The sequence below is a fragment of the Tamandua tetradactyla genome, chromosome 6, assembly GCF_023851605.1.
Source record: "Tamandua tetradactyla isolate mTamTet1 chromosome 6, mTamTet1.pri, whole genome shotgun sequence".
In the NCBI taxonomy this organism is placed as follows: Eukaryota; Metazoa; Chordata; class Mammalia; order Pilosa; family Myrmecophagidae; genus Tamandua; species Tamandua tetradactyla.
This window is the reverse complement of record NC_135332.1, coordinates 106809176-106817945: the sequence shown is the minus strand read 5'-3', so window position 1 is coordinate 106817945 and position 8770 is coordinate 106809176. Positions and strand designations below refer to the sequence as shown.

General features: G+C 38.6%; 1 non-coding gene across 1 annotated transcript; it reads left to right on the top strand.

The window, feature by feature from the left end:
* The first annotated feature begins 979 nt into the window (after positions 1-979).
* TRNAS-GCU (transfer RNA serine (anticodon GCU)) lies at positions 980-1050 on the top strand. The gene has a single exon. It is a non-coding gene; the product is annotated as a tRNA-Ser (tRNA).
* The last annotated feature ends 7720 nt before the right edge of the window (positions 1051-8770 follow it).

Sequence of the window (8770 nt, the reverse complement as noted above, 5' to 3'; positions counted from 1 at the left end):
GAGAATCTGTGTGTGGGGTTGAAGACTAGTGCAGAAAACATAGCCCAAAAGATTGCCAGACTTGAGAAATGTATGAGAATACAGTTACTCTATTATCCCTGGATGAAGCTTACTATCCTTTCTTGATTAGGAAAAGGAAAACGAGTGACTTTCCATCCTTGGAGCCTCTGCCAAGAAGTCTTCCACACCAATTTATGGGTAAATAACAATCCTGCCTCAGACCTCATTTTGATTCAAAGCTTCTTTTTTAATGTTCTAAGAAACTATAGCAGCCACCCTGCCCCAGGGCAAAATATTTCTCCTAAGCTGTGTATTACTGCCCCCAACCTGCTCCCTCACTTCTTGGATGTAAGCCAGAGCTCTTGACTACAAAGTCCAGGCAGTGTTTGCTGCAAGCTAAAATATGGGGGGCGGGGGGGGGGGGGAGAATTTGGAAAAAAAAAAGAAAGAAAAAGCAGAGTATTTTACTGGCATTACATGTTTTCTAGTTACTACAATTTATACTTTATAAGAAGTGGGTTTTCGGTTCCATACAAATATATACAATCTTTTTTCCCTGGGGAAAAGTGCTTAAATCCTAATCTCTGTCTTCACGCTCCTCTGAATCAACAGAAATGTAAGATCAATAGGATTCCCATTTTTTCCCCTATACCTAGATTCACTGTGCCCATAATCATTACCTTTAAAGGATAAATAGAATGGAAAAGACAGAGGAAAGAAAATGGGCTGAAAAGAAAAAAGCAGCACATACAAAAAGGGGGCAGAATTAGAGAATAGGAACATCAGTAAAAAATAAGCAAAAGGAAAAAAGGTCCAATAGGTTACATTTTTCATATTGGATATTGACAAGAAAACTGGGGCTTAATGTTTCCAGATAACTAAGAATTGTTCTCAAAAACTACTTTCATAACAACAATGAAATTTTCTAAGATGAGGAAAGCTGTAGAATTGAAGGATATAAAAAAAGACCTAAGGGGGTGCAAGGGTAGTTCAGTGGTAGAATTCTTGCCTGCTATGTGGGAGGCCTGGGTTCGATTCCCAGCCCATGCACTTCCCAAATCACACAAACAAGCAAGCAAAAACAAACAAACAAACAAAAATTCAACAGATGGTGCTGCAATAATGGGATGCTCACATGGAAAAATAATGAGATGTGTCTCTGCCATATAGCATACAGAAAAAAAAAGACCTAAACACCAAAAAAAGTTGGGTCCCCATACAGAGAAGAAGAGGACATCCCAAGAGAAAGACTATATATGCTCTATGTACACAGCTATCCCAGGGGCCATAAGACCTATAAGAAGGGTCACTGGGTGTGTGTGCCTGAAGAGGGTTGGCAGTAAGTATGACAGCCTAGGAGCCTTGGCAAATATCCTCATGACCAAACTCAGCAAAGGAGAAATGGAGGCATAAGTCTTCAAATGCATCAAGCAGACCATTGCCAGAGATAAAGGCTTACAGCAGCTATAGTATACTGAGAACTCGGCCCCTTCCCAATTGTGCTGGACCAATGGTTCCCAACCAGAGGTGATTCCCCATCAATGGGATATTTGGAAATGGAGACATTTATGGTTGTCACAATTGCAGAGGGGATATGACTTGCATCTAGTGAGTAGAAGTCTAGATGCTGCTAAACTCCCTGAAATGTAGAGACTGTCCCTTACAAAAAAAAAAGAATAATACAGGTCAAAATGTCGATAGCATTGAGGGTAAGAAATTCTGCCCTAGACAAGCCAAGTTCTGTGGTTCCTGTGCCATATCAAAAGAGTAGGAAGAAGTGACCCAAAAATGACTGGGATTGAATTTCCCAATAACCATGTTAGGTAAATGTCAAGGCAGATTTGGTTTGATGGCTTGTTTCTATTTGTTTGGTTTTCTTTAAATAAAGATGTGGACCTGTGTGGAGCAAGTACATCTTAATTGCAAACTGGGAATCTCCTCCCAGATTCCTGAGAATCCTTCTAAGTTCAGTGTGCTTCTAGAGTTGGAATTAAATGATTTTGAGATGATCATGAGCATTTTGCAGTTTCAGAGAACACTCAGAACTGGGGGCAGAGTGGAGGGGAATGGACCTGTGTCCTGCTCCCTGGGGTATGGCTGTCAGTCTAACTACAATGAGGTGACCACTTGTAGATGGCATGACCAGGCAGTAAGGATTTAAATCTCTAGAAAATAGAAAGACTTTGGCCCAGGTGTGGTAGGACAGGACTTCAATGGTATCTGCCAACCTCTAAGGAAGCAGAAGTGCTCCTTTTTTGCTTTGCCTATAAGGAAGTCAGATGTTTCAATGGTTTCCATGAAAAGAGCCCGCTACAAGTAACATGAGAGCTAAGGTATAGTTGGAAAGTCTTGAAAACATAGGAGGGCTCCGGAAGAGAGACTTTTATCCTGATCCAGAAAAAAATTACGATTCTTAATATCAGGATACCCAGATCTGCTGTTACTTCTGATAGCCAGGACTCACAGGTGAGGAAACAAAAAAAGCTTGTGTGCATCTGCTGATGGACAGGAAGTTGGGGTGGAATTGGCCTTTGTCATGAGACCCACCACTCCCATCCTGCATCCTAATGATCCACTGCAGGTGGCCAGGAAATTATTAACCGTGGGACTTTCATATTCAATCTGGAATCCACCTTCTTCGAATGTGGGGAACTCCGAGGCTGGGGACAACATGCCTCTGAGGATTGAACACACTGTGGATAAGTAGTGCCCGAACCAAATATCATTTGAAAATCAGAAAGAAATTGAATATGGCTTTTTAAATGTCTTAAATGCTGCATGCAAATTTATAACATACACATAAAACACAGATATATAAATGCACACAGAAATACACTCAGAAAACAACACAAATTCTCTTATCTGGAGGAATACAGGACTCTTCAGAATGCTAACAATAAAATGAATATTCAATTAAATTAAAGCCTTTACTTAGCTGGCTTTAGAAGAAAATCCTTTCATTTCTCTGTGATTTAATATTTCCATTTTCTTTTGAGAGAAATAATAGTTACTATTAAAAGACAGAAGTATTACAAGAAAAAGTTTATATTTCTATGGCATTTTTATATTGAAAGCATTATATAAAACATTTCATTGCATACAAGTCCTCAGAAATATTCAAAATGCCATTCTCCCAGGAAACTTATTGAACAGAGAAGATGAGCTGTTTTTTAAACACTGAACACTGCCTGCTAAAAGAAACACACACTACTTAAAACCAAGCATCCATTTATACAATTTATTTTATCTAAATGATTTAAACCCTAAACTATTTAGGACCATTAATCAAGTTTTAATTCCTCTTCTCTAGTCTAACTTGTCAAGCACCAGATGTAAAAAAGAACAATAGCTCAGGTAAGAAATAGGGGAAGTGTATTTAATTATTAAAGGTAACAGTATAATAATTTTTAAAACGATGCAAGTTAATCGATTCTTACATTTTACTCTCTACTCAGATTTTAGTCCATCTTTATTCTTTTATGTTTTTATAATATGACTATAGATTGCGATTTAATCTATTTAAATGGGATAGTATTTCACAGAAAATAGACATCCTTATGTATCCCAGAACTCCTTGCCAAGATGAAAGACCATGTTAATAAAACAGTATTAAATTAGTCAGCAATAGCAAGTGTTCTGCTTCCTTCCACTGCAGTGAAGGATAATAAAGGAAGGTCTCCCCATACCAATGTCCACCACTGCCATTTCAAAAACTGGGACTGTTGACTTGATTTAAGATTTGATTATTTCTAATTAAGATGACTAAATCTTTATTTAAAAGAGAAATTTTTTTTAAATGTCATAATCAAACAAGAAGATAATTCAAAAGTCTTTTTTTATCAATGGAAATGTCTGCCAATTGAAATATATAAAAGCAAATTTAATAAAATTGACATAATCTGATATCTAGTAACTGATTTGAGATGCATACTATAAAAAATAAGTTTTCTGTTATTCAAGAATCCAACACATCGGACTTCCTGGAAGATGGCGGCTTAGTAAGATGCGCGGATCTTAGTTTCTTCTCCAGGACACCTACTAGGGGAGTAGAAACGATACAGAAAGTGCCCAAAGCCACAACAGAGATAAAAAAGACAGCGTACCCCATCCTGGAACGGCTGGCTGGCTGAGAGAAGCAGCTCGGGTGAGATCGCCGAGGCGCGCGGGCCTTACCGGGCGGGGTGGCAAGCGGCCGGAGTTACTCCCTTCCCCCTTCCCGGGTCGGCTGGGAGAATTGGAGAGGCGGTCCCCTGAAACCAAGGCGACTGGCGCCCACACCATGCACAGCCCCCGGACCAACTGAGAGAATTGGATCGGAAACCCCCAGGCCGCGGAGAACGGTGACGGGTGGGGGAGGCCCCTTCCAAACCCGTGACTCCCGGGGAACGTGCACTCTCTCGGGCGGGCCGCTGCCGCTGGCGCCCTCCCGCCACGCTTGTTGCCCAGGGCCGACTAGGAAATTCGGACGGGCTCTTTCCCTGGCTGCGGCGACCAGCAACCCTCCCTGCGTTCGGACCCCGGGCCGGCTCAAGCCGTTTTGGCTAGCGAACCCCCAGGACGGCGAGAGTTTTCCAAAGTTTAAGGTCCCACAACACCTTTTACTGGTGGGACCCGCAGACAAACGTGTGCCACGAGCGCCACCTACTGGGCAGGATAAGAAAAACAGAACCCAGAGATTTCACAGAAAAATATTACAACCTTGCTGGGTCCAACACCAAGAGAAATCTGAATAAATGCCCAGACGCCAGCAGCAGAAGATAACTGTCCACGCTCAAAAGATTGAGAATATGGCTCAGTCAAAGGAACAAACCAATAGCTCAAATGAGACACAAGAGCTGAGACAACTAATGCTGAATATACGAACAGAAATGGAAAACCTCTTCAAAAATGAAATCGATAAATTGAGGGAGGACATGAAGAGGACATGGGCTGAACATAAAGAAGAAATAGAAAAACTGAAAAAACAAATCGCAGAACTTATGGAAGTGAAGGATAAAGTAGCAAACATAGAAAAAATAATGGATAGCTACAATGATAGATTTAAAGAGACAGAAGATAGAATTAGTGATTTGGAGGATGGAACATCTGAATTCCAAAAAGAAACAGAAACTATAGGGAAAAGAATGGAAAAATTTGAACAGGGTATCAGGGAACTCAAGGACAATATGAACCGCACAAATATACGTGTTGTGGGTGTCCCAGAAGGAGAAGAGAAGGGAAAAGGAGGAGAAAAACTAATGGAAGAAATTATCACTGAAAATTTCCCAACTCTTATGAAAGACCTAAAATTACAGATCCAAGAAGTGCAGCGCACCCCAAAGAGATTAGACCCAAATAGGCGTTCTCCAAGACACTTACTAGTTAGAATGTCAGAGGTCAAAGAGAAAGAGAAGATCTTGAAAGCAGCAAGAGAAAAACAATCCATTACATACAAGGGAAACCCAATAAGATTTTGTGTAGATTTCTCAGCAGAAACCATGGAAGCTAGAAGACAGTGGGATGATATATTTAAAATACTAAAAGAGAAAAACTGCCAACCAAGACTCCTATATCCAGCAAAATTATCCTTCAAAAATGAGGGAGAAATTAAAACATTCTCAGACAAAAAGTCACTGAAAGAATTTGTGACCAAGAGACCAGCTCTGCAAGAAATACTAAAGGGAGCACTAGAGTCAGATACGAAAAGACAGAAGAGAGAGATATGGAAAAGAGTGTAGAAAGAAGGAAAATCAGATATGATATATATAATACAAAAGGCAAAATGTTAGAGGAAAATATTATCCAAACAGTAATAACACTAAATGTCAATGGACTGAATTCCCCAATCAAAAGACATAGATTGGCAGAATGGATTAAAAAACAGGATCCTTCTATATGCTGTCTACAGGAAACACATCTTAGACCCAAAGATAAACATAGGTTGAAAGTGAAAGGTTGGGAAAAGATATTTCATGCAAATAACAACCAGAAAAGAGCAGGAGTGGCTATACTAATATCCAACAAATTAGACTTCAAATGTAAAACAGTTAAAAGAGACAAAGAAGGACACTATATACTAATAAAAGGAACAATTAAACAAGAAGACATAACAATCATAAATATTTACGCACCGAATCAGAATGCCCCAAAATACGTGAGGAATATACTGCAAACATTGAAAAGGGAAATAGACTCATATACCATAATAGTTGGAGACTTCAACTCACCACTCTCATCAAGGGACAGAACATCTAGACAGAGGATCAACAAAGAAATAGAGAATCAGAATATTACTATAAATGAACTAGACTTAATAGACATTTATAGGACATTACATCCCACAACAGCAGGATACACCTTTTTCTCAAGTGCTCATGGATCATTCTCAAAGATAGACCATATGCTGGGTCACAAAGCAAGTCTTAACAAATTTAAAAAGATTGAAATCTTACACAACACTTTCTCGGACCATAAAGGAATGATGTTGGAAATCAATGATAGGCAGAGTGCCAGAAAATTCACAAATACGTGGAGGCTCAACAACACACTCCTAAACAACGACTGGGTCAAAGAAGAAATTGCAAGGGAAATTAGCAAATACCTCGAGGCGAATGAAAATGAAAACACAACATATCAAAACTTATGGGACGCAGCAAAGGCAGTGCTAAGAGGGAAATTTATTGCTCTAAATGCCTATATCAGAAAAGAAGAAAAGGCAAAAATTCAGGAATTAACTATCCATTTGGAAGAACTGGAGAAAGAACAGCAAGCTAACCCCAAAGCAAGCAAAAGGAAAGAAATAACGAAGATTAGAGCACAAATAAATGAAATTGAAAACATGAAAACAATAGAGAATATCAATAAGGCCAGAAGTTGGTTCTATGAGAAAATCAATAAGATTGATGGGCCCTTAGCAAGATTGACAAAAAGAAGAAGAGAGAGGATGCAAATAAATAAGATCAGAAATGGAAGAGGAGACATAACTACTGACCTCACAGAAATAAAGGAGGTAATAACAGGATACTATGAACAACTTTACGCTAATAAATACAACAATTTAGAGGAAATGGACGGGTTCCTGGAAAGACATGAACAACCAACTTTGACTCAAGAAGACATAGATGACCTCAACAAACCAATCACAAGTAAAGAAATTGAATTAGTCATTCAAAAGCTTCCTAAAAAGAAAAGTCCAGGACCAGATGGCTTCACATGTGAATTCTACCAAACGTTCCAGAAAGAATTAGTACCAATTCTCTTCAAACTCTTCCAAAAAATCGAAGTGGAGGGAAAACTACCTAATTCATTCTATGAAGCCAACATCACCCTCATACCAAAACCAGGCAAAGATATTACAAAAAAAGAAAACTACAGACCAATCTCTCTAATGAATACAGATGCAAAAATCCTCAATAAAATTCTAGCAAATCGTATCCAACAGCACATTAAAAGAATTATACATCATGACCAAGTAGGATTCATCCCAGGTATGCAAGGATGGTTCAACATAAGAAAATCAATTAATGTAATACACCATATCAACAAATCAAAGCAGAAAAATCACATGATCATCTCAATTGATGCAGAGAAGGCATTCGACAAGATTCAACATCCTTTCCTGTTGAAAACACTTCAAAAGATAGGAATACAAGGGAACTTCCTTAAAATGATAGAGGGAATATATGAAAAACCCACAGCTAATATCATCCTCAATGGGGAAAAATTGAAAACTTTCCCCCTAAGATCAGGAACAAGACAAGGATGTCCACTATCACCACTATTATTCAACATTGTGTTGGAGGTTCTAGCCAGAGCAATTAGATAAGAAAAAGAAATACAAGGCATCAAAATTGGAAAGGAAGAAGTAAAACTATCACTGTTTGCAGACGATATGATACTATACGTCGAAAACCCGGAAAAATCCACAACAAAACTACTAGAGCTAATAAATGAGTACAGCAAAGTAGCAGGTTACAAGATCAACATTCAAAAATCTGTAGCATTTCTATACACTAGTAATGAACAAGCTGAGGGGGAAATCAAGAAACGAATCCCATTTACAATTGCAACTAAAAGAATAAAATACCTAGGAATAAATTTAACTAAAGAGACAAAAAACCTATATAAAGAAAACTACAAAAAACTGCTAAAAGAAATCACAGAAGACCTAAATAGATGGAAGGGCATACCGTGTTCATGGATTGGAAGACTAAATATAGTTAAGATGTCAATCCTACCTAAATTGATTTACAGATTCAATGCAATACCAATCAAAATCCCAACAACTTATTTTTCAGAAATAGAAAAACCAATAAGCAAATTTATCTGGAAGGGCAGGGTGCCCCGAATTGTTAAAAACATCTTGAGGAAAAAAAACGAAGCTGGAGGTCTCGCGCTGCCTGACTTTAAGGCATATTATGAAGCCACAGTGGTCAAAACAGCATGGTATTGGCATAAAGATAGATATATCGACCAATGGAATCGAATAGAGTGCTCAGATATAGACCCTCTCATCTATGGACATTTGATCTTTGATAAGGCAGTCAAGCCAATTCACCTGGGACAGAGCAGTCTCTTCAATAAATGGTGCCTAGAGAACTGGATATCCATAGGCAAAAGAATGAAAGAAGACCCATCTCTCACACCCTATACAAAAGTTAACTCAAAATGGATCAAAGATCTAAACATTAGGTCTAAGACCATAAAACAGTTAGAGGAAAATGTTGGGAGATATCTTATGGATCTTACAACTGGAGGCGGTTTTATGGACCTTAAACCTAAAGCAAGAGCA